This window comes from Hemibagrus wyckioides, linkage group LG01 (assembly GCF_019097595.1).
Source record: "Hemibagrus wyckioides isolate EC202008001 linkage group LG01, SWU_Hwy_1.0, whole genome shotgun sequence".
Classification (NCBI taxonomy): domain Eukaryota; kingdom Metazoa; phylum Chordata; class Actinopteri; order Siluriformes; family Bagridae; genus Hemibagrus; species Hemibagrus wyckioides.
The window spans coordinates 29,453,429-29,481,181 of NC_080710.1; the positions used below are offsets into that span (position 1 = coordinate 29,453,429).

Below are 27,753 nucleotides of genomic sequence, written 5' to 3' on the forward strand. Positions count from 1 at the left end.
TACCAGATTTTCCTATCCAAATGACCCCACTAAGATGTAAACACACACACACACACACACACCCACACACACACACACACACACACACACACGAGGCATGTTTAACTGTAAACCATTAAGGGACTAAAGTCCAAAAGGGCGAAACAGGAGAAGATAGCAATTAAAAGAATCAAATTTGATCCCACAACATCTGTCCGCTCTTATTAGGACATTCGGTAATTCTGCACTCGAGGGACTGGAGGAGATTAAAGGATTGTACTCATCTAGCCAAATTGAGTGCTCACCCTGAAATGACTGGGCACATTCAACAGCAAATTAGTGCACCTGATATTGACTCTGAGCATCGATTGGCTCCGGTTGACCACGGCGGCGTTAAGAGTTTGTTTCCTGAGTCGCGGCTCGGCCTAATCTGTGGCTTAATCACAGCATCTCGTGGCAACAAGGAAAGGCAGGGTCATGACTTGTTAAGCCTGTCAAGAAGGGTGAAAAATCGAAGGTAAGAGAGGCGAATGTCTTTGACCTTTATGTGTAATATTAATATTACACTTTAACGCAGTAAGGGACCCAAATCAACATGGTGTATTACTCATGAATCATGACGGATTTGCAAATGTTAAGCTAAATAAAATATCAGCATTCAGTGATACAAAGGGACAAAAACATTGGTATAAGGTTTCATTTAAAAAAAATAAATAAATAACGGCAGATTATTATTTTGGGCTTTTATTTTGAAATGAAATGAAATATCAGTGAAAAGAAGAAAAATCCACAGCATGAAAAAGTATAAAGAAGTCAGAAGTATAGCATCAGGTGGACAGATTAAAACAGATCTGATGTCCATTTGGACGGACAGTTTTCACACACATCCGTTACACGTCATGAGCTGGACGTCAGATGCAGAAACAATCACAGTGGATTGTTTACTCAAAATAAATATAACCTCAAAATACCTTCAGAGTCGATACAGTACACTCCGAGCATGTTGTCTAATCAAAGTACAAACTGGACCAAAGGACAGAAGTGTAAGATGAGTGGATGTTGTTGTGATTGTTGTTTGAGTGTTGAATGTTGTTTATACTAAGCACACTTTGTCTGAAGGACAGAGGACAGAGCTGTATGTTTAGTGGGTGTTACTGTTGTTTTTGTTGTTGTTTGAATGTTGAATGTTGTTTATTCTGAGCACACACTGTCTAATCAAAATAGAAATTAGATGTAAGGACAGATGATAAAGGTGTATGTTTAGTGGGTGTTGTTGTTGTTGTTTGAATGTTATTTATGCTAAGCAAACATTGTCTAAGGGGTTGTTGTTGTTGACGATTATGTTGTTATTGATGTTTGAATGTTGAATGTTGTTTATTCTGAACACATACTGTCTAATCAAAATAGAAATTAAATGAAAGGACAGATGACAGAAGTTTAGTGGGTGTTGTTGTTTATACTAAGCAAACATTGTCTAATCAAAGTACAAGTTAGACACAACAACAGATGACAGAAGTATAAGATCAGTGGGTGTTGTTGTTGTTGTTTAAATATTGAATGTTTTTTTATACTGAGCACACACTGTCTAATCACAATAGAAATTAGATGAAAGGATAGATGACAGAGGTGTAGTTTAAGTGGGTGTTGTTGTTGTTGTTGTTGTTGTTGTTGCTGTTGTTGAATGTTCTTGATACTAAGCAAACACTGTCTAATCAAAGTACAAATTGGACCAAAGGACAGATGACAGAAGTATAAGATCAGATGGTATTGTTGTTGTTGTTGTTGTTGTTGTTGTTTGAATGGTATTTATACTAAGCAAACATTATCTAATCAAAGTACAAGTTAGACACAAGAACTGATGACAGATTAATCAAAACAGAAATTAGATGAAAGAACAGATGACAGAGGTGTATGTTTAGTGGGTGTTGTTGTTGTTTTTGTTGTTGTTGTTGATAATAGTAATGATGTTGTTTGAATGATGAATGTTGTTGTGCACTGTCTAATCAAAGTACAAATTAGATGGCAGTAGTATAAGATCAATGAGTGTTGTTATTGTTGTTGTTGTTGATGATGTTGTTTGAATGTTGAATGTTGTTTATTACCAAGCACACACTGTCTAATCAAGATAGAAGTTAGATGAAAGGACAGATGACAGAGGTGTATGTTAAGGTGTTGTTGATGTTGTTGTCGCTGTTGCAGTTGCTGCTGAATGTTGTTTATACTAAGTGAACACTGTCTAATCAAAGTACAAATTGGACTAAAGGACAGATGACAGAAGTATAAGATCAGAGGGTATTGTTGTTGTTGTTGTTGATGATGTTTGAATGTTGAATGTTGTTTAAACTGAGCACACATTGTCTAATCAAAATAGAAATTAGATGAAAGGACAGATGACAGAAGAATAAGATCAGAGGGTGTTGCTGTTGTTGTTGTTGTTGTTGTTGTTGTTGTTGATGTTTGAATGTTGAATGTTCTTTAAACTGAGAACACACCATCTAATCAACATGAAAAGACAGATAACAGAGGTGTATATTAAGTGGTTGTTGTTGTTGTTGTTGTTGTTGTTTGAATGTTGTTTATACTAAGCGAACACTGTCTAATCAAAGTACAAGTTAGACACAAGGACAGTTGGCAGAAATGTAAGCTCAGTGGGTGCCGTCATTGTTGTTGTTGAAAATGTTGATGATGTTTGAATGATGGATGTTTTTGTTTATTCTGAGCACACATTGTCTAATCAAAGTACAAATTAGATGAAAGGACAGAGTTTTATTTTTAGCGGGTGTTGTTGTTTGAATGTTGAATACAGGTGTTGTTGTTGTCGTTGTTATTGTTCTTTAAATGTTGTTTATGCAAAGCACCCTTTGACTAACGGACAGATGACGGAAGTGTATAATTAAGTGGGTGTAGTTGTTGTTGTTTGAATGTTTTTTATGCTAACCAAACATTGTCTAATCAAAGTACAAGTTAGACACAAGGACATATGACAGAAAATTAGTGGGTGTTGTTGTTGTTTTGTTGTTGTTTGTTGTTTGAATGAAACCTTTCCCATTTCCAGTATTTGGAAGAAACATGGCATTCTGGAAATAAATAAGTAAATAAATAATAATAATAAACGCTCTTAAAATGTGTGTGTGTGTGTCAGTTTACCTGATCATTCATCATCATATCATCAATAAGACCTCTGGGTATGATCCCCGGCTCATTATTGAGTTGTTATAAGATATAAATCCAGCTGTCAGTGATCAAGGTTACGGTTCAGGGGGCGGGGCTAATGCTCCTACCTTTTCTTACTTTCTTTTTATTAAAACGTCTATTAACTATTCATGAGATGGTCTGATAATTAATTCACAAAATCTACGAAGGGTAGAGTCACTATTCATGCTTCTTTTTTTAAGCTTTGCCATAAAATTTTAAATTCATTTACTCACTTTAATAGAAAAGCAAGAGGGAGTCTGAGAATAAAAATCTCTCTGCTAGAGACTGGTGTGCACATTTGCATGGACAAGAGCATATGTGTGTGTGTGTGTGTGTGTGTGAGAGAGAGAGAGAGAGAGAGAAAGAGAGAGAGAAAGAGAGTGAGAGTTTGGCAGGGAATCCACCACAGAGAAATCGCTGTTCACTTTACACCAGCGCCTTGAGCTTTATGAACTACTTCGAGAAACTCCATTCTGAGATGAATGGAGGAGAAGCCATTTCCAGAGCTCCGCCATAAAGCGAGCGCTGCAGCGCTGCCTGCTGTTTTTTGGATTCGGAGAAGTCCCATTTCCGAGTGAGCACCCCCACTGTAACAGCACACCGCACTGAAGTTTATAATCCAATAAACATTACTGTATCTGCACATGTGGCTCCGAACGCATGATGGACGAGAGCGAGCGAATCGGATCCGGAGAGCATGCCTTCGCCTTCATTATATTAATGAAATTTATTAGTAACACTTAGCTAGCGCTAATCTGCCGAAATTGAAATATAAGGCCCGCATTATGGGCAGAATATGAGTAAAACGGCAACTTCATTAGCATAACTACAACCGTGCATCATAGACGTCATTAAAATTGCTCCCAGAATTGCCATATTAGTTGTTTTATGAGGTAATTTTTATGTGCAGTAATAGAATCCTTTCTTTACCCTCCAGTGCATATTAAACTCACTTATCTTTTTGTACAAACTCACGATAACTCGTTCAGGGTATAATGAAGGAGGATGGTTATGGGTCTTAGATTTTCAGAACGCTCCGGCTGGCGGTGGGAAAGGATGATGGCTTTGTGTCTTTGTTTATTTTTTATTACGCACAACTAAATATCCGATGCTAATAAAGCAGGGGATCTTTTTATGACGTGTAGGATTTGGTGTTTTGTCGTATAGTGACAGAAGGCGGTCGTGACCTTTTAGGTGAATAATTAAGCGTGAATTTGGTAGCACTTCGAGTCGAGTGAGGAGATGGAAAGTGCGGCTTTGAGGATTTCAGGTCTTAATGTTTTGTGTGTGTGTGTGTGACGAAGAAGAAGCCAGACACATGTTAGGAAACACCAATAAATGAATGATTAATGCCTTAACTCCTGATTAGCAATATTGCGATTTTTCACCCCTGTCACCACAATAAAGGCTTCGGCAACATTGCTCTACTTACCGCCTTTTCCATAATTGAGACTTTAGCTCCTAGCTGTGCCCTTCAGCTCGCCATCCATCAAGCCACCTCAGCCTTCAGACGTGCTGACAGCCTCAGATGGAGAAAGAGTTTTTCAGGTAGAGAGGCAAACCTTTTAAGTCATTTATCCACAACCCAAGTACTTAATTGTCTTTCACCTCTGTTATTACTTACGTATCTATTTCTCTTTTTTTCCCCCCTCTCCGTGAACCTGCTCTCAGTGTAGTTAATGCACCTTTCACCTCGTCCTATTAGACCCCGCTAAAGAGCCTTAATCATCTGTAGTCTTGTGACTGAGTGTATTTATGGAAACAGAAACACTTTTGGATATACAGTAGAGCTGCAACGCTCTTCTCCATTCTGATTGGTCAGAAGGTGATGGTTTTCTGTAACAGCAGCATGGAAAGGCCACTCACGGGTTATGTAAGCTTAGTCTAATTTCTAAAAAATGAATTCACAAGGACTTACTGGCATATAGACAAATTTTCCAGAAATGCACATATTTTTCTATAAGGAGATGTTTAACATTTATAGAACGAGTCTCTAGTGGGAGATTTTTAAAGTTTTCCAATGGACAGAAGATTTTGTGACTTATTCAAAATCTGTGCTCAGTTTTAATATCTGAATATTTAAAATATTCGGATATTACCAATATTTTGGTTTGTTGGAATGCCATCGTCTCACACGTTTCCTTCTTTGAAACATGTTGAATCATTTTCAAAGTGTATATGATTCTAGATGAAATGTAAATAAAAATAAATATAAATCTTTGCATTTTTTCCTTTTCAAATCCAGAAGGGGGTGTAAACTTTTGCATTTGACTGAATATTCCTTAAAAATGAAACAGAAAGAAAGAAAGAAAGAAAGAAAGAAAGAAAGAAAGAAAGAAAGAAAGATGTCTCACTTTCTATAAACTAGGAACATATTCATATCATGTTATAATGCATTATAAGGTGGAATACCCATCGTTATAAATAACTGATGTTTACTACACAGTGTTATAATTAATTTATTATATTGCTATTTTTTTATTGTGCATTACAAATCAGTATCTTGGAGCTTTATACAGTAATTAGTGTTCACAATGCATTATATCACCCAGCCTCACATTGCATAGTGCATAATGAGCTCTTTGAATTCATTATGAACAATGTTGTAAACTGTAATGCCTCCTCATGAATAATTATCATGCTTTATAAAAAAAAAATAATAATAATGTTAAATATTTAGCCTTCCTACACATAAATGTGATATTTGTTGTTCATTATTGCTTTTCATAATAATAATAATAATAATAATAATAATTATTATTATTATTATTATTATTATTATTATTTTGTTTTTATATTATTATTATTATTCAGCAAAAAAGACTTTTAAAAAGGGAGAAATATAATGTAACAATATTATATGTGTTTTTGATGGCTGATTAAAATATATATGTAAATAAATAAATAAATAAATAAATAAAACTTTTTTTAAAAAGGTGGTTAAAAATACATAGACATGAACAAGAAAAAAATTTAAGCATTTTAATAGTTTTAATAGTATCGATAAAAATAAAGCATTTCTTTGTATTTTTGGATTTAGACTCCTTTTGGATCGGAATGTACCCGACAGTATCGGTAGTATCCTTGGGTGATCTCTTCATGTTGTGTCTTTTCTTTCGTGCTGCGTTTCTGAGGTGAGCCATCTGCATCTACTGCCTCCTCACCTGAGCGCGAGCACTGAGACAGCTAAAATATTTATTCTGCACCATTGTTGCTGTTTATCAGGAAACATCTGCCCAGCTCATTTACCTTCGTTTATCACTGAGTGCTTAAAGTGAGAGAGAGAGAGACAGAGAGAGAGAGAGAGAGAGAGAGAGAGAGAGAGAGGGAGGAAAAATGGTAAGGTTTATCATGTAGTTACGAAAATGTTGTGAAAAACTTTTAAAGCACTTAAAGGTCGGTGGGAAAAATGCCGACTATCAAAAATTTATGGGCAGGACAGCGAAATGACAAATCCCATTATCGGCTAAAGGATGTTCATTAATTTTGTCATCTAATTGGACAGAGGCAGATGTGGAACAGCTCATCCGGAGGGTCACGGGCAGCAGAAGAGCAGCCTTGTGCTTCAGACTTTTCTATTAGGAAGCAGCATGTCCTCCAACTCCCTGGATTACCAAGCGCTTTATTGATTAATGACCATAATTTATTACAGAGAGGAGGGCCATGCATCCAGTTAAATGTACAATTAATCAATCCTCCATCAGATTATGTGAGACGGCTGAGCTGCGGTGAGAGAACCGAGGGCTGTGGGTGATAATGCGGCTTGTGGGGCAGCTCTTACGACGACTTAAGTCTCCTTCCATGGCTTAATGCTACCTGTCCCATCTGACAAATGTTCCACGCAGAAATTGAATATAACTGCCACTGATGGACTGAACGCCACGTCCCGGTCCTAGCTCTCCGTCAAGCTCTGCTAGAATAATGCACCACCCTGACGTGCCCTGAAAAACCATTTATTAATCTCAAAACGGAGGAGAAAAGGCCCTGCAGCTTCAAATACATCATGGTTAAATCAACAATATTATATTAAGCTGGAAACGGATGTGGGGTTAAAGGAACCCACGGCAATGTGAGGATAAATTTCAACTCGCTCAAATTCATTCGAAGCCATTCCATCCGAGTGAGCCGAGGACGCACGCGACACGTTAAATCCAGCTTTAGAAAAGCCGTAATTGATCGTAAATTTGGAGTGTCATGCCTCACAAGTGCCTGTTGGCATGAGTGTCATTTAGGCTGCCTCTAGAGGAGTGAGAGGTGCAGCGGCGGGAAGGATAAAGACTCAAATCAAGCAGTTTAGGTATTCATGTACAGATGCATGGAAACCAAAATGTAAATGAACATGTACATAACACACGTATATGTAATACAGGTGGAAATGCAGCTCTCTCAGTTCTCTCAACAGTGCCTCCACTTTCAATCAATTTGGAAATTGCACCACATTCAGCACTCTGTTGCTTTAAGTTATAAGTATATAACTATTTTCATTAGACAAACCGAACAAAAAAACATTTCCACCATGTATTTTCCCAGATGGCAGTCAGACATTAATGATCCAGAATAATAAAGATAAAGCTCAAAGAGAGCAGTGGCCTGTGTGAGTCTTCCACTAATGCAGCTCAGCCACTGCAGAGCGTCAGCAAGCTAACAAACCATCTTTTAAAGGGTGCCATTACTTTCGCTTTAATCACAATGGATATCCATATTTGCCTTAATCTCTGGATTTCTTTATTTTAGATATTTTAGCCATTTAAATATATATATATATATGAACATAACATTTTCATTAAATTCATGCACATAAGTTGAGACTATCATTAGCAAACCTTCTTAAACATAAATTTGCACAAACTCAGGAACTCTTATTTTGCTCCTGCCATTGTTTTGGGCATAAATGTACTCAGATCCAGTTTCATAAATAAATCTCATTGCTTAGATTTAAATATTTCAGCGAACCATAGAGCTACATGTAGATTATTTTATTTTATCATATGCATATGTTAGTAATTCTTAATATATGTTTATTAACTGAAAGAGTTCATGTTAGGAAATGTATTCATTTCGACAGATAGCAATTTTGGCTCGGAGATTAGCGTGTTCATTAGCGTAGCATGATGATCCATACATCTTAAAAGTCTCCGTGCGCTACCATGTTCACTTCCCTTAGCAACCATCGCTATCACTCATCCAGATCTCCTCACTAGCAGTTAAGTGCTTAATATGGAGCTTGTTCTCTGTGCATGGTAAATCCCAGGAACAATAATAGCATAGTTGAATATGATGTAATAAAGCGTGCGTGTTTGAACAGCAGAGTGCTTCAACGAGGTAAAATTCAATTTTAAGCGTGAGCTGATGGCTAAACTGATTTGAAGGAAAGCATCTCGTTTAGCCTGGAGTCTCACTTCATGCTCAGAGCTTGATGAGGATTCGGCACTTCCTTGACGATGAATGAATGAATAAATGAATGAATTTTCATATTCTTCATGATATATCTGTTGGAATGCCATCGTCTCACAGGTGTCCTTCTTCCAAACATGTTGAAATGTATTCAAAGTGTATATCATTGGAAATGGATATTCAAACAGAGGTACATTTTTTTTACATTCAAAATCCAAAAGGGGGTGTAAACTTTTGCACTTGACTGAATATTCCTTAAAATGAAACAGAAAGAAAGAAAGAAAGAAAGAAAGAAAGAAAGAAAGAAAGAAAGAAAGATGTCTCACTTTCTATAATCTATGAACATATTCATATCAAGTTATAAGGCTGAATACCCATCCTTACAAATAACTGATATGTTTATTACACGTGTTAAAATTAATGTAATATAGCTCTTTTTACAGTGCAGTACAAATCAGTACTATGGTGTCTTACAAAGTAATTAGTGTTCATAATGCATTATATCACCCAATCCCACTTTGGAGACAGAAAGAAAGAAAGAAAGAAAGAAAGAAAGAAAGAAAGATAGAAAGAAAGAAAGAAAGAAAGAAAGAAAGAAAGAAAGAAAGATAGAAAGAAAGAAAGAAAGAAAGAAAGAAAGAAAGAAAGAAGGAAATCCCTCTGTCCATTCATCCATTTACCCATCCAGCAATGAAAGAAAGAAAGAAATCCATCTGTCTATCCATCCATCCATGCATGGACAGAAAGAAAGAAAGAAAGAAAGAAAGAAAGAAAGAAAGAAAGAAAGAAAAATGTCTCACGCATTCATTTATTAATCTCAGTACAAAGGAGAAAAGGTCCTGCAGCTTCAAGTACATCCTGGTTAAATCAACTCTATTATATTTAGCTGGAAATGGTGGATGAATGAATGAATGAATAAATAAATGAATGAATGATGAAATGAATGAATGAATGAATGAATGAATGAATGAATGAATGAAAAAATGAGTGAATGGTTGAATGAATGAATGAATGAATGAATGAATGAATGAATGAATGAATGAATGAATGAATGAAAAAATGAGTGAATGGTTGAATGAATGAATGAATGAATGAATGAATGAAAAAATGAGTGAATGGTTGAATGAATGAATGAATGAATGAATGAATGAATGAATGAATGAATGAATGAATGAAAAAATGAGTGAATGGTTGAATGATTTAATGAATGAATGAATGAATGAAAAAAATGAGTGAATGAATGAATTGGTTAAATGAATGAACGAACGAATGAATGAATGAATGAATGAATGAATTATATTTGTTTTAGATGGCTAATTAGCCTCTGAATGATCAGACTGGTTGCAAAAAAGTGAAGGATGGCAAATACAACCCATGCAAATAATTTAGTTCTTTTTACCAGTACACTGGTGTTTTACTACACTGAGGGAATGACATTATTATTCAGTGTATATGTAAAGAATGAATGATGTTCTGGCTGTGAGTCTGATCTAAAACGAGTCTGTTGGCTTTCAGTGTGTTTTAGACGTGTGTTTTTCCCTCTGTTGGAGAACCTTACACAGAATTTTACTGGTTAAAGATCAAATTTGAGCTGCTTTTTAGATGACCAAGCACTTTGGACATCTCAGAGAGCAGAAATGGGTTTGATATCAACATTTACTTTGACGATCCAAACATTTGTGTGTGTATTTTTGGAACTTTTCTATGAATATATTGTCCCTAGTAGTGTAGGGAAAAACAGAAATACTTCTGAAACACTACAAAGTTCTGAGTGTCTGCTTTCATATGAGCTTCATATTAACCACCACTGTGGAGTGAGACATGACAAAGACATTCAATGCTGAAAATGGACAGGTACCAGTTCCACTGGGAAATAGAATTATTTTTTACTTAACTATTTTAGTCAGGAAGTGAAATATTAATTACTTTTATTCAGTTTTTGTCTTTACAGTGATTTTAACACCAGGACAGAACAAACAGTTCCAAAGCCCAAACACATTGTGTTTAGATTTGTTTTTAGATTTTAATCTAATTTATAATCCATACTAGAACGACTTTGTCATGAATGTGTTGTCACCAACGACAAACAAATAAAATTACAAGATCATTTAAAAGTGACAGATAAAATATTATCAAACCCTCGACTCATTATGATAATCGAGGCTTCGTCTCTCTTCTGTCTGTCATTTTAAAAAGGCAACACTGTGAAAAATGATATCGAAGACATCTTGAATGTGAGCGTATTCCTCTAATATTTCTTACTGTAGGATTAATATTAATCAAATATAAGCTTACACAGCCTGTTTCTTCATATCCTAAGCTTTATTTTATTTATCTGGCAGATGATTTCTCTTAATGCTAGAAATTAAAGCTGCAATTAGAAAAATCTACATATATGTTCTAATAGAGAACGACAATTTCAAGCTTAGGAAAAAAATAAAAACAGTTTAATCATTTTCTTGTAATGTTAGTATCCAATATTTTATAACAAGAATTACTCAATAGATTTGACTGTATTGAATATATTTTTATTTAATTTTTCTTAATTTTTTCTTTCTTTAATTTTTTTTTATTTAAGTTTTCATAAATGTTGCAGTATTGCTTTCTACAGTATCTATGCAATGCTTATGCAGTTGTTATGACAGTCCTATGTAGGTACCAAGAAAATCAAACCAAATCTATGACAATTTGCAGAAATTAATTTACTTATAAGACTAAGGTAAGGTTAGGACTAGGGACATGGTTAGGGTTCATATATTTTCTATTTTTTCATGATTCAGGATGTAAAACATACAATTTCATCATGCCATCAGGTCACAGCAGGGTGCAACCGAGGTCCAGGGTTCCTGATATGATCCAGACCTTGGGATAGTATCTATGTGGACTCTCACATGTTATCCTCATGCTTGAATTGTCCGGGTTGATGTGGACATGCTGATGTGAAATTTACCCCTAGGTATGAATGAGTGCGTGAATGAGTGTGTGAGGAAGTGTGTGAATGAGTGTGTGAATGAGTGTGTGAGGAAGTGTGTGAATGAGTGTGTGAATGAGTGTGTGAATGAGTGTGTGAATGAGTGTGTGAGGAAGTGTGTGAATGAGTGTGTGAATGAGTGTGTGAGGAAGTGTGTGAATGAGTGTGTGAGGAAGTGTGTGAATGAGTGTGTTAATGAGTGTGTGAGGAAGTGTGTGAATGAGTGTGTGAGGAAGTGTGTGAATGAGTGTGTGAATGAGTGTGTGAGGAAGTGTGTGAATGAGTGTGTTAATGAGTGTGTGAGGAAGTGTGTGAATGAGTGTGTGAATGAGTGTGTGAATGAGTGTGTGAGGAAGTGTGTGAATGAGTGTGTTAATGAGTGTGTGAATGAGTGTGTGAATGAGTGTGTGAATGAGTGTGTGAATGAGTGTGTGAGGAAGTGTGTGAATGAGTGTGTGAATGAGTGTGTTAATGAGTGTGTGAGGAAGTGTGTGAATGAGTGTGTGAATGAGTGCGTGAATGAGTGTGTGAGGAAGTGTGTGAATGAGTGTGTGAATGAGTGTGTGAATGAGTGTGTGAGGAAGTGTGTGAATGAGTGTGTGAATGAATGTGTTAATGAGTGTGTGAGGAAGTGTGTGAATGAGTGTGTGAATGAGTGTGTGAATGAGTGTGTGAGGAAGTGTGTGAATGAGTGTGTGAATGAATGTGTTAATGAGTGTGTGAGGAAGTGTGTGAATGAGTGTGTGAATGAGTGTGTGAATGAGTGTGTGAGGAAGTGTGTGAATGAGTGTGTTAATGAGTGAGTGAACATGATGCTGACAACTCTCACAATCCCATAATCACGGGTGTCACCCAGATGAAGATGAGCTTCCTTTCTGAGTCTCAAGAGGTTTTTCCTCACCATGTCACCTCTGGCTTGCTTTAAAGTATATCATTTATATCCAGATTTCTATAAATCTGCCTTGAGATAATGTCCATTGTTAAATGTGCTATACAAATATCAATATCAGTGAAATGAATAGGTCATCAGTGACCAGGATGAAGCGCTTTCTCGAATAGAAACGAATTGTTGATCAGGTGACAACAATAATTTTCATATTCTCCTCCTCCTCCTCCTCCTCCTCCTCATCATCATCACTCAGATGCTAGTGGCTGATTATAATTCCTGACTTTTTACCGGCAGGTTGATGTTAATGCTTCACATGTAAGCCTTTCGCTTCCTAAAAGACTGCAAAAGCACAAGGTTCACTAAATTTCCCTCCAGAAAGCACAACTGCGAACCGCTCTTGAGTGACGTTTTGAAAACAAGCCGTTTCCATATGCGTAAAGAAAATAAATGTCTTCAACACTTTATTGTGACAAGCACCAATCTGCTTCCAACGGTAAATATAGCCGTTTTTTTTACTTCAACTTTTTCACATTTTTTTAACATCAGGAACAAGTTTTGTGCATGGCCTTGTCGATGATAGATCATAAGACTGCCTGCAAATGCATTGCGCTGAGATCATCGGGGGCATCTTCAATTGTCCAGCAGAGGTTGGCAGCACTGGTGGATACCTTGTTAGATTGAGGTGCTCAATCAAGGCTGTGCTGGAGTGCCAAGCTGGTGCCGAGAGTGGTGATTACAGGGCTATGCGCGCACAAGGCCAGGAAAACGGACTAGCTCTCTGCAGGTGGCCCTCTGACATTCAAGCCTGCATTTTCTGAATCAGTCTTGAGTGATTAGGGCAGCGACAGTCAAAGGACAGATCAAACAATTATTTCCCCTTCTCTTCCACCTGTTCTTTTCTTGGTTTCATGAAAAATGCTGGATTTTTTTTCTTCTTCTTCTCTTAGTCTGTATCTGTCTTTAAATGACACCGTTTTATTTTCTTCTTAAAGAATCCTCTGTGTATTTGCCGGTCCCGATTGACGAATAAATCTTTAATGATTTTGAATGCGTTTCGAAGCCATTTATTTTATTTCCCCTCAGTGCCACTTAATGCTTGATTTCAATTGGTCAGAAAGTGTTGATTGACTTTTTATACCTTCAGTTCCAGGTAAGTGCTCTCGTTCTAATACTCAGGGTCCTGTATGTCCAACAGCCCATATAAGCAGATTAGTGCTATTATTTATAAGCTGTGTTTTGTTATTACATTGATAAAAGGAGGCTCTATCGGAGCCTTTAACAGTCCGAGGTGTAAAGCTGTATCTCTGACAAGGAAAAGACTTCAAGACTGAGTATTTTTTTTTTAGTTACATGACAACCTTTATATCATTTTAGTTTTAAGAGAGGTCGGTTTCATGGAAGTTCAGTAAAATTAAACATAACACTAAATGCAAGATGCATAAAAAATGTTTATGCTGCCAAATTGTTGTGGTTTACGCGAAATAAAACACCTGTGAACATGCTTTTATATGACGATGACTCTCTTCGCATCAGAGGGACATCGGACCATTGTTTTCATGCACCGCTGTGTTTTATTCCATACATAAAGACTAATAAAAAAGCTACATGCGACTATTGAGGTAATTTAGTGCATTAACATTAACAGCTCTCTATTAACGACAATAACACCCTTGTGTGTTGATATGGTGTATACATGCACACACACACACACACACCTTGAAACCTCTGCAGAAAGACATTAAGACTCAAGGAAGACATAAACGATGCTACTTATTATATTCTAAGCAGCATGAGACTGGAGAGATTTAGCAACATGGCAGACAAACGGAACCGGCTCCAGCACATACACAGGCTGTATGGATCAGCACAAGAGGGCAGCACACAATCCAGCACTCAGTACCTGCTCTTCAGCACAATCTCCACCTGAAACCTCAGCAGGAAAGAAAACGACTTCAGGCTGCTTTCAGGGTTCTGAGTCACTCTGGGAACTGTAGAAGCAGAAAGCCATGATATCAGCTACAATGCTATGAGGCGTAAAGGAAAGCTAGGTTAGTCTGTCGTGCTATCTATTAATAATACATGATCTGACAACACAAAGGTCTGACGGTCACTAATTTATGCGAACTTGCACAACTCAATTTGAATCCAGAGCAATTTCAGAACACAATTTCTGCACAGCAGCTTAGGGATTAAAAGAAACCTTCACCCTGAAACACATTAAACAGCTTTCTGGTGCTAATTTATTGGTTGATGCTGTTTTTCTCAATGAGAAGTTAGCAATTACGTCAGGTCACGAAGGAATATTGTTATCCCTAGCGCAGTCACAGTCGACTGAAAACAATGTCAGGTTTCAGGTTTTGCTTTTAGCTCCCAAACAAACAAACAAACAAACCAACAAAACAGACCATGCTCTCCATTTTAACGCCATGTTTAATGCCTATGTAGAGTAGGGGATACATCAAAAGTCCCAGACTGCAATGCAGTCTGGTTGACGTTGATATTAACATGAAAATTGAATCTGTTTAAGCAGAGAGTAGAGATGTGGACAGGGCTGGACATATGGACTAAAGGACTTAACTCTTTTAAAGTAGAGATGAAGAAATCCCAATACACCACTATCAACGCAATACATATAACTGAATTTAAAATAGAGCAACATGCTGATGAAGTTTAAGCTAAAACAGTCAACCTTGGATGCATGTGAAGATCAGATTAATTATAATAATTAAAGGTGGGGCTTTCACTGAAATTCACTGGAATATAATCGCAGATTGCTTGAATAGTGTCAGCAAAAGAGGTGAAGATGGATGCAGGTCGAGACGTTTTTGTGTTTAAAAACAACTAAAAGTAATACAAACTAACTATAAGTACAATAACTAATACAAAAAAAACCCCAAAAAGGTTATGAACAAGACTATGGCAAATAAATTCACCATCAACACAGTACATTTGGCAGATGCCCTTCCTGAACAACGTACAATTTATCTCATTTTATACAACTGAGGGTTGAGGGTTGCTCAAGGGCCCAGCTGTAGCAGCTTGGTGGACCTAGGATTCAAACTAACAACCTTCTGATCAGTAATCCAACACTGTAACCACTAAGCTTCTACATTCCCACATCTACTACATCTCCAGTCTATAATACACTGAAACACAGGAACTGTGTTTATCAGGGTGAAATTGGATAAAGGTGAGGGTGATTGGGATATGTGAGTTTCTGAGGCTGATAGGAATCATAATCAAGTGGCTGTTTGGAATAACTAACGGCAACATGACCTTGTGAAACCTCTATATCGTCTCCAAACTGCTGAGCTTTACTTATATTTATATTTATCAAAAATCCCCAACTGAATCTTTCAGAGTGAGTCCACGAGTCCATAAGAAAAGGATTCTAATAAAAATGAGTTGAGTTATTATTAACTACAGACTCAATCTATATATATATTTTAAATCTATATGTGTGAATGAAAAGAATAAAGAACAGAACTATATATATATATAGCACCATCTACTGAGATACTGATTCATAGATTTAATTCTTGAGCTAAATATGGCATCGGCATCGAGGGTAAAATCAAACAACCACATTAGCACAAAAATCCGGACAGGGCATATGGACTGAGTAATGAAAATAAAGCATTTAAAAAGAACAAAAGAAAAAAAAATTGGGTGCTTTTTTTATTCGCTTTAATGCTACATAGTCTACATAGTCTCTCTCTCTCTCTCTCTCTCTCTCTCTCTCCATCTCTTTCTGTCCTAAAGTGCAGCCTTGAAAACCAGGCAGCAGCTTCAAAGGCAAGGGATTAGAGTCTTTATCCCATAATTAATATGGTGGAGGGGAGAATGACAGCACCTGAGGACTGGCCAGAACAGCCAGCTTCCTGCTGAGGCCAGAGCGAGTGCCACTTACCCACAATGCAACACAGGCCAAGCCCATCAGTGTGCCACAATGACCATGTCTCCTTGTGTCTCTATTGACGGATTGTAATCGTCTCCACTCGCCTTTTCTCGTCTCCCCCGTTATTCATTACGAGACCTCCGAATACATATATATACTGAGCTGTGAGGCACAAAATGAAAGCAAACCTCCTTTTCGTCGTCCTTGAAATATATCCTGGGAAATTCTTGACATGTTTTTTGGCCTTTAACCTTGAGGGGTCACTTTCATTTCCCACATACTGTTAGGCAAAATAGGCAGGTCTTCTATTGCTCTCTCTCTCTCTCTCTCTCTCTCTCTCGCTTGCTCGCTCGCTCTCTCTCGCCGTTCTGGTTCGACGAGACCACCATCGCTCAGTGGTCACTTCACGAACCGCTGCTCTGATGAGTCTCATGTGAGCACAATGCATTTTTCCCACTCTGTATGAATGACAATACAAATATTGTGTTTACTGCTTTCCCATTTTTCTAAGCTCAAGAATAGTAAGCCAAAGTCAATTTAGAGACATGACCAAATGGCATTTAATAATAATAAAAAAAAAGAAACAAACAATATTCAGATGCATTTAGATAAATTAGATATGTCTGTGTGTATGGCTGTTGATGGAGAGAATATTTTAGGCTTGAGGTCTGGGAGGAGAGACAATGTGTGTTGATTTGAAATTGCTAGCAGTTGTTTTCGGAGAATTCCCTGCCTGCTTTGAAGTCTACACCCCACTGAGTGACCTAACTTTGACACAGAGCAGTGGACACAGCTATTTTTATGTCTCTTGAGAGAAGGATGTTCCCTCTTTTTTTCTCCCTTGATGTGTAGTACAGAATTGTGAAATTCATTTATATGTGTTTTTATATATATATATATATATATAAAAGAAAAATGGACCAGAAGAATGAATAGCATCTACTGAGATGGATATGTAGAATCAAGCCAGGAAAATAAAAACCTTCTCTCACTGTTACAAACCTCATAAGGTTATATAACTATATTTTATTATAAATAGATCAGATAAGAACCACATTCTACCTTTTTATCCAGGTTTATTTTATAGTCCTTCTCTCGCCCTAGCTCCTTTACTACACACTTCAACACCTGTATAATGTAAAGATTTATAATCCTGAAGATTCCCTTTCTCCTCTCTACGTTTCTTCCTTGTGCCATCTCAGAGGGTTTTTCTTGAAATCTTTGGTTTGCTTATTAGGATCTAAAGCTATATCCGGATTTCTGTAAATATGGGTAAAATCACAATACAAATAGCATTCATATAAAAAGAAAATAATCATTTAAAATTAGTTTGCTTCTGGTTTAACTGTAGAAACGCCCCTGTTGTTGAAATGGGCCAGGGAGCCATGCATATAGCTATTTGAATCACAAAAATTTATTTTTTTTGATCCAACAGACGAGCTACTGTTGTTCAGATTGCTAAAGAAGTTAATGCTGGTTCTGATAGAAAGGTGTCAGAATACACAGTACATTGCAGTTTGTTGCATATGGGGCTGCACAGACCAGTCAGGGTGCCCATGCTGACCCCTGTTCCAACCAAAAGTGGGCACATGAGCATCAGAACTGGACCACAGAGCAATGGAAGAAGGTGACCTGGTATGATGAATCACGTTCTCTTTTATTATATGGATGGCCGGATGCATGTACTTCACAATACACAATATTAGGCAGGTGGTTATAATACTATGCCTGATCCTTGATATATATATATATATATATATATATATATATATATATATATATATATATATATATATATATATATCAGGGATCAGTCCCAGTTCATAAGCAGCTCCAATCTGATTAGATTAGATTAGATTAGATTAGATTAGATTTTATTAGATTAGATTAGATTCAACTTTATTACCATTGTGCAAAGTACATGTACAAAGCCAATAAAATGCAGTTAGCATTTAACCAGATGTGCACAATGGGATATTTACAATAAATTACGAATAAACATACAGCATTGGGGGTGATATATTCAGGGGAGGAAATGAAATGAAATCTTATAGGATAGGATATGTATGCTCTATATATTTATGAACCATGTACAATGCTAAAGACATCAGGGAAGATAGAAGACACAGCGATGTCAGATGGCTCATTTCTAGCAAAAATCGGCAACAAAAAAAAATATGCCTGTTAAAACATGTTTAATAGATATTTAAATGAGGTAACAGGATTGATTATGTACCAAAAATTATTATATTATACATATGTATATATAAAACACCAGGGTAACATTTATTGATGCTGCTGCAATCATAAAGATTGTCCTGTTCTCCACCCAGGACTCATTATCATTACTGTTCATCTTCTAGCTGTTGCGGATCATCCAGTGGAGCACGTGTACATGTGACCGTATCAACACTTACATTTCCATACTGAAATTCCAATTCAAATTTTATTCATCACATACACAATCATACACTGTACGACGTGCAGTGAAGTGCTTTTTATGGCCGTCTGTGTCATAAAAATTAAGCTGAAGAATATAGAAGCTGAAAAGCTTGTCATAAAAATTAAGCTGAAAAAAGAGAAGTAGAAATGAAAAATAAAAATAGTCAACAATGAAAATTAAAAATACAATGGAAATAAGGTGAAATACAATGACTGATTATATAAATATGTTTATGAATATAGTTGTTGTTGTTGTTCTTTCAGCTGCTCCCTGTTCGGGGTCGCCACAGCGGATCATTCGGTCAGCATGTTTTGATTTTGGCACAGGTTTTACGCCGGATGCCCTTCCTGACACAACCCTCCCATTTAATCCGGGCTTGGGACTGGCACTGAGAGTTAACTGTTCAGTGGCTCAGTTAGCTCCCTGCCTGAGAATCGAACCCGGGCCACAGCAATGAGAGCACTGGATCCTGCTGGTGAACCACCAGGAGGGTGTTAAGAATATAGTACTAAGTATAAAATAATATAATATATGTGTCATGCTAGATTAAAAATATTAATTGCTTCAAAAGATTTGAAAACCATTTGACTTGCTTGACTTGATTTGCTTTTCTTTCTAGATGCGCTAACGTCCCTATTTAGCTCCATAGACTTATCATTGCACCTTGTGGTCAATATGGGAACTGCACTAAGCCCTGAGAGAGGCCCACTGGGGCGTGGATCACGCTGCCCCATGCTCATTCTAAGCACATTTTCACTGTAGGTGGAACAATCAGAACAGCTAATGACAAGGTTTAAAAGATTTGCATTTTTTACAACAAATTGGGTTCTTTTTAAAAATACACATTGGCTGTTTAGGCTTCAACGTGACAGTGACTATACAGCTAAAATATTGTGTCACATAAATAAAAATAATGATGATAGATTAGAAACTGTGTATTGATAGTGATACAGACTACAATACCACACTTTCTAATTTAGAGTATCCATGAATTCCCAGCATGCCATGCATTTTACTATTTTTGTTGCTTTTTATATTCTCTGGGAAATAGTAGGCTTCATAGCGGGGTCAGGCTAAATGACACAAATCCTGACATTCCTGTGACATTTATATGACTGATCCTACCCCACACACACATCCATAGCGGCATCCAGCACTACACACACACACACACACACACACTCACACACACTAGCTTTTATTTAAATCTCAAATGTGCTGAGAAAGACAAAGGCAGGTCCAGATGGAAAGTCGGTCCTTTGCTTCTCCAGTCCCATGAAGTCATTACGCACTTCATGCTCTTTACGTCAGAGAATAATACACCCTTTGAAGTCAGTTTACAGTATTGCACCATGGCATCACTAAGGCCACAACTAAGCCCTAACAAAAATGTCCTCTGGGATTACAGAAGGCTCCGCAGGCTACGCCAATAAATCGCCCGCTTTTTAAATTGAACAAACGGGTCCAATAGCGGTGCTCGAAAACGCCACTGAAGGAAGTTCATGAAAGACGCGGGGACAATTCACAGGCAAGCGGCTCATCCATCGCCAGCCTTGTACACACACACACACACACACACTGCCATTACAGAGAAAAAAAAACAGATGAAGAAGGACAGGCTGAGTTGTTAAGGCTTTAATCTGGGAGTTGTGGAGTGAAGACCAGATCCAGTCTTCTTCCTTTCTCCCATAGGGCACTGATCAATCACGACCTGATTCCCCTGAAACGGTTTGTGCTGATCTCTTCATCCGTCACTACCCACTCCTCCATCACGTCCTAGTACAGCCTAAAAAGAAAAAAAAAAAACCCCAGACTTTCAATTAAGCGATGCAAAATAGATTCACTTGGACTGATTTATAGGGTGCAAACGATTGGCTAAGTGGAGCCTTTAATGAAATCGAGACACTAGTTTATTTGTAAAGGTCAGGGCGCGTATTGTCTTTTCGCTGAGCCGAGTTGACATTGACAGAGAGATGAGATTTCATGTCCCATTGAAATGTCACAATAACAAGAGCAGAATGGCCTCCTAAGTGGCTTTATTCATATTTGATTAGATATGCAGCTCTGAAGTGACTCGATTGACATTTTTTCCCTTCCTTATAAAGCACTATGAAAAGGGTTGTTTATTATTTTCTTTTCACAGATTATGAATATTGACTGCAGACAAAACAACAAAGCCCTGGCCTTCGTGTCACCTCTGTCTTTATGTACCTCTGCAAAAACCTCGCTCTCAGGACATACATCTGATTAATCCCACTGTTTTAAGAGACAAATAAAGGCGCTAAAACCTTACTAAGTGTAGAGCCATGTAGATTATACATTTGATGGACGTTTATGGAAGAAGGTCTCATAAATCATGCATCTCAAGTCATATGAAAATTATATAAGATTAATGATTAAGATTAGAAATAAGGGCAGTGCTAGTGGTCATATTTCTAAATAAAATGTTAATAAATTATATTATTAAAAATAATTTGTGTGGTTCATTAGACAATTGAGCATTTGTAGCCTCCTAAAATGGTTTCATTTGGAAAAGAAAAAAAATAATAAGATATTAAGATACTTTGTGCTATCTTAATTTCTTTGTAAAATATCAGTGAGTAATCATTTTTGGAAAATACATCAAAGTTCAGGACTTTGTTCAACACACACTGAGTAAACACAGTGTTATATCACAGTTATTTCCTTTCTGGTTGTGGCCTCAATGTCCAAGTCATCATTCTGCAGTTTTCCCAGTGCAGAAATGAACATGAAATAAAACAAACTCACCAATGTTTGCAGTTTTTGGACTGAGACACGTCGTGTTACATCACAGCACACATTCAGCCAAAGCCCTCTTCAGTTCACTTGTGCAGAACATGAGTCCAGCTCTCATAGAAAGGAATTACGTATGTGTTTTCGCTGGTAGGAGTTCAAAGAAGAACATTGTGTTTGCAATTTCATCAGTTCAAGTAGTTTTCTGCAAAAGTAGCGAGAGTTGCATGGTAAAATTTTAGCAAAAACGTGCAGCGAAATCACAGATTTTTGGCACAAGAGTCACACGTAACTCCTGGAGCGACTGGGTAATAAAAGAAATGAAAGGTTTTTACAGTTTCGAAAAAAATGTACTTTTCCTTTCATGATTATTAATGTAATATGAGAGTAAGTCAAACGAAAACCTTAAGGGGTTTTTTCAGTATTCACTTTGTACTGAAAAAAAAAATAGATTGTGTTAACAACAAGAACAACAATAATAATAATAATAATAATAATAATAATAATAATAATAATAATAATAATAATAATAATAATAATTATTATTATTATTATTATTATTATTGTAGTTAAATGGTTAAATTTTAATATTTGGCATGTTTCATCTGCTTGTATAGTGATCTCAGAGTTTGAGAAAAAGAATAACTTTATGCTACTATATTACTTACCTAATTTACCTACCTGTTTACTACACTGTAAATGGGAACATGATCCTGTAAACACAGGCCATGTCTGGCGCAGGTCTCCATAACGGCTTGGTTTGTATTATATCATAGATTTTATCCTTGATGGGTGTTGAACATCTAATCCATGCTGGAATATAAACAGATTCTAATGCAAAAAATGGACAAGTGTATTTATTGTACTAAGAAATTTAAATTAAAATCAGTAATAAAAGGAAAAACCATTAAAGAGTCCTCCATCAGGAGGGTTAGGATGCAATGTAGACTGGGGTTTATTACCAGTTTATTGTATTTTATTACTATAAAATTCATGAGTCTGATTGGCCAGAGGTTGGTGTTGGTTCATTTTCTCTAACACTTGTTCAGCTACAAATCACAGGTAAAAAATTACAATTTAATAAGAAATTTTAGTTACCTCTTTTTACCACAGGCACGCTCCACAGTGGTGGTTAATGACTCACATGAAATTAGACACTCAGGACAATTTATAGTGTTTCATTAGTATTTCTGTTTTTAGCTTACCTTACGTCCTTACCTAGCCTACTAGAGGCAGAGTATTCATAGTAAAGTTCCAATAAATGGTTATTTTTTTTCACACAAATGTTTCTTTAAAGTAAATGATGATGCCAAACCCATTTCAGCTAAAATTTAATCTTCAACCAGTAAAATTCCGTGTATAGTTATCCAACTGAGGGAAAAAACACACTGAAAGCCAACAGAGTCCTGACTCATTTTATATCAAACATGCAGCCATAAAATAATTCATTTGTTTTGATTGAAAATGTCTGATAAGTCAGTTTCCATTCCGCTGGTAGACTGGAACTCGGGTTTAAAAAAGAAAAACATATAACTGTTATATTAACCAAAGGGTAGTGGTGGCTCAAGTGGTTAAGGCGCTGGGTTGTTGTTCAGAAGGTTGGGGTTCAAGCCCAGTCATTGCCTAGCTGCCACTGTTGGGCAAGGCCCATAACCCTCTCTGCTCCAGGGGAGCTACATCATATATGCCCCTGCTCTCTGACCCCAACCCCCTCAGCTGGGATATGTGAGTTACAGAATTCCACTGAGCTGTGATGTATGTGTGTGGTGATAATATAGGCTTCTTCTGTAATGAATATAGATTTCTGTAAGGAGTCATCAGTGTGATATAAAAGGCAATAAGGTTTTCCACCTTGGAAATGTCTTCAGAACTAAGGACTTTGTAGTTCTACTGAAACATGACATGTTTTTTTTGTCTTATTAACTTTAAGAGGAATAAAATACCCAAGGCTGATGAGAGACTGTTTATAGCTGCTTTAATGTAAGTGATAACAGGAACCAACTTCTTCTATAACATTAAATGTAACATTAAATTGAATGAATTCTATCTATCTATCTATCTATCTATCTATCTATCTATCTATCTATCTATCTATCTATCTATCTATCTATCTATCTATCTATCTATCTTACTGTCTGTCTGTCTGTCTATCTATCTATCTACCTATCTATCTATCTATCTATCTATCTATCTATCTATCTATCTATCTATCTATCTATCTATCTATCTATCTATCTATCTATCTATCTAACTGTCTGTCTGTCTATCTATCTATCTATCTATCTATCTATCTATCTATCTATCTATCTATCTATCTATCTATCTATCTATCTAACTGTCTGTCTATCTATCTATCTATCTATCTATCTATCTATCTATCTATCTATCTATCTATCTATCTATCTATCTATCTATCTATCTATCTAATTGTCTGTCTGTCTGTCTGTCTGTCTATCTATCTATCTATCTATCTATCTATCTATCTATCTATCTATCTATCTATCTATCTATCTATCTATCTAACTGTCTATCTGTCTGTCTGTCTGTCTGTCTATCTATCTATCTATCTATCTATCTATCTATCTATCTATCTATCTATCTATCTATCTATCTATCTATCTATCTATCTATATGAATTACATTTCATTTGGGAAATGCTGAGGTATAAAAGGCATAAAACACTTCATGGTGAAGAAAAATGGATTGTTTATTTTACGTTATAATATATTCGATCATTTCATCACTCATCCTTTTCCCCCAGAGAGGTTCAACAGACAGAAATGTAAATACAGTTGTCTACCTCACAGGCTTTATTCAGTTAAGATTATATTTACACACTTGTGTGTGTTTTTTTTTCTCTGCCGATTCAGTGCACCTTTTTGCCTTCTTTCAGCTGGATCAATTCTCCCTCACTCTTTTTTTAATCCCTGGATGATGTATGCCAGATGGCTTTTACTACATCGTTTATCGGCTAAGTAGACACAATTATCCAGCCCAACCTACAGTGCTTCCCCAGCTCCACTTTACTCTTGCCCCTCCCTGGGCTTCTGTCTCTCTCAGGCTATTATTCCTGCTCCTATTATTCCAAGCCTGCTTACTGCATATTCCGAGTGGGATGGTGTTCTACCTGAGGGAGAGCATGCTGATTGATTTAGTTTAGAACTGTTCAGGCAAGTGCACGCAAAAATTCCAAATAATGTAAATAATGTACTATCACTCTTTCGTCTAAAGTATAATGTAATCATTGTGTAAAACTGAGAAAATATGGACATGAGCTAATGGGTTTTTATTTATTTGTTTACGTTTAACATTTATGGCATCTGGTACATTCATCCATCCATCCATCCATCCAGTTAACCATACAAAATTTTCCAAACAAACCCTCCATCCATCCATCCATCTACCCATACTAACCCATTCATCCTTCCTCCCATACCTACCCTTTCATCTACCCATACACTTTCATCCATCATTCCACCCATACACACTCAACCACCCACCCACTCACCCATCCATCCATCCATCCCTCCATCCATCCATCTATTTATCCATACTTGCCCATACCTCCACCCATACACATTAATTCGTCTACCCACCCATACCAACCAATATATTCATCCATTTCCATCTATTCATCCAAACATTCCTTCACCTATACCCATCCATCCAACCATCTACCATACACGTCCATTCATCTGCCCGCCTATACCCACCATCCATCTACCATTTACCATTCTATCCACCCACACTCATCCATCTATCCATATACTTTCATTTATCCATCCATCCATCCATCCATCCACCCATCCATCCATCCATCCACCCATACCCACCCTTTCATTCACCCATACACATTTATTCATCTATCTACCCACCCATCCATCCATCCATCCATCCACCATTCACTTCCATCCATCTGCCCACCTATACCCACCATTCATCTACCTATACACTTCTATCCACCCACACCCATCCATCTATCCATACACCTTCATCCATACACCCATCCATCCATACTAATCCATCCATCCTTTCACCCATACCCACCCTTTCATCCACCCATACGAATTAATTCCTTATACACACCCATCTATTCATCCTATATCCATCTATTCATTCATCCATCCATCCATCCATCCAACCATCCAACACACGCAACCATACCTATCACTGCATCCAATTATCAATTCACCCATGCCCATCCAAACATTCATCCTTCCATTCCTTCATCCATCCATCCATCCATCCATCCATCCATCCATCCATCCCTCCATTCATCCACCCATATCTGTTAATACCATTTATCCATTCACCCATTTATCCTATCACACTCATCCACCTGTTCATCAATCCACCCATCCATCCACCCATAACATGAGGTTAATTTAGTGTTAGTAGCATTTTGTATGATTAAAGGAAACAGCTGTGAAACGTGTAGTCGGGTGGCAGGTAAATTGCAAAGGGAGTTGACATGCAAAGGGATTTCACACTCTTAAATTGAAATTATGGTAACCTGCACCTTGCAGCTGCAGGTGCCATCTCGAGAGGCAAAGAGAGAGAGATAGAGAAAGAGGGAGAGAGAGTGCATGTTTGCTCAGGTAAGCAAAGCCCTGTGAGAAGGTGTTATCAGTTTACAGTCTCACCCTTTCCGTAGGCACCTCATTAAGCTGGTTTCCCTAGAAACAATGTTTGCATTGAGTGGCTACATTAGCACACCCCTTAGACTGCACCAGCTCCGGCGTCAGCCTCATGCTAATGAACATATGAATATTAATAAAGTGAGTGCATTGGAGGCTTAGAGGAAAGCAAATCCTCATATTGATTAGGAGGTGATGAGTGCAGTCAAAAAAAATGTAAATGTCCAAAAAAATAAAATAAATACCGTCAGGTTGATCAAACCAGTCCTGGCACTCGCACCTGTCATGACCTGATCTACTCAGGTACAGTAAGTATGCTGATTTTTCTCTGATTTTCACACTCTCATCTCTCAAGTGACTTGCACAGCGACATATTAGATCTCAGACGTATTTAAGAAGCAGAAGGAGCGACGGATTTCCTGCCCATGTCTGTGCCAGACGGATGCACGGGGACGTGCCGGATGTCTCAAATGCACAGGTAATGATGCCTCTTTAATCAGACGGCTGGCTTTTCCCACCTCGCTTGCTGTCACATATCCAATTTCATTTGTTAAACATAAGATGATGGGCAAAACAGTGTCACTTTTTTTTATATATATATACCAAAGTGTGTCACACACCCTGGTCCCAGAGGGTAGTGCAGACATGAAAGCTGTGGATCACATCTCTCTGTTTCAACATACATAATCAGTGTGCTAATGCTATTTGAACAATAGAAAGTTTTTGGATTAACGTTAAGCTGAAAGCATGGATAAAAATTATGCATTCAGGGTCTAAATGAAAGCGTTTCTTATTCATTTCTTATACAGGCAGGAGATGGCTCAAGACATGGTCACTAGGAGCCCGGGAAAACGGTTGGGAGTAATGCAGCTCACTCGAGCCCCAGAGACTTTAAGCTCATGCACAAGATCCCCTCTGTGTCTTCAGCGACTCCGTGACCTACTGGAACTCACGTTTTTGTCTGTTACAATTCACTCTACAGTGCCTTTGTTCGCCTTTTTTGGCAAAAAGAAAAACATTGTAACATTTTTTTCTTCGCCCCCCCCTCCCTGGCACTTTCTTGCTTTCTTTTTGACCGGCTTTTTTTTTTTCTTTGAGCACGTCTTTCTCCCAGAACGTTTTATGAAAAGAAACAACAGTGACTTGAATGCGAAATGGCCCTCTCAAAGCGCCTGGCCTGACAGGAAAAGGGCTCGGCAAAAATAAAGTGGCACTCTCCCGTCCTCCTGCTTTGCTTTTCCACTGTCTCGCCGGAGTCTCCCCCTGCAGCTCCATGCCATCTCATTTGTCATGTTATCAAATGCAAACTTATAAGTATTTTGCCCACATGTGCAGTGCGGAGGATGATGGCGTGAGACTGAGATGCTCTGGCAACGGTCCAATTCTCAGCTGAATAAACAGATCGAGCATTTGGCCAACCAGGTTGGCACACAAGGCCATGTTTGTCTTTTTCTCTTCTCTTCTCTTCTCTTCTCTTCTCTTCTCTTCTCTTCTCTTCTCTTCTCTTCTCTTCACTTTTCACAAGACGAGGCAAGCGCTTTGCCTTTTATCCGTCCATTGCTAATGCTACTTCATTCTTTCCAACAACTGGGT

The 27,753-nt window shown here is 37.4% G+C and overlaps 1 long non-coding RNA gene across 1 annotated transcript; it reads left to right on the forward strand.

The window, feature by feature from the left end:
- Positions 1 to 207: 207 nt before the first annotated feature.
- Positions 208 to 27,233, forward strand: LOC131358263 (uncharacterized). The gene is made up of 3 exons (XR_009205365.1): positions 208 to 496; positions 26,516 to 26,638; positions 26,970 to 27,233. It is a non-coding gene; the product is annotated as an uncharacterized LOC131358263 (long non-coding RNA).
- The last annotated feature ends 520 nt before the right edge of the window (positions 27,234 to 27,753 follow it).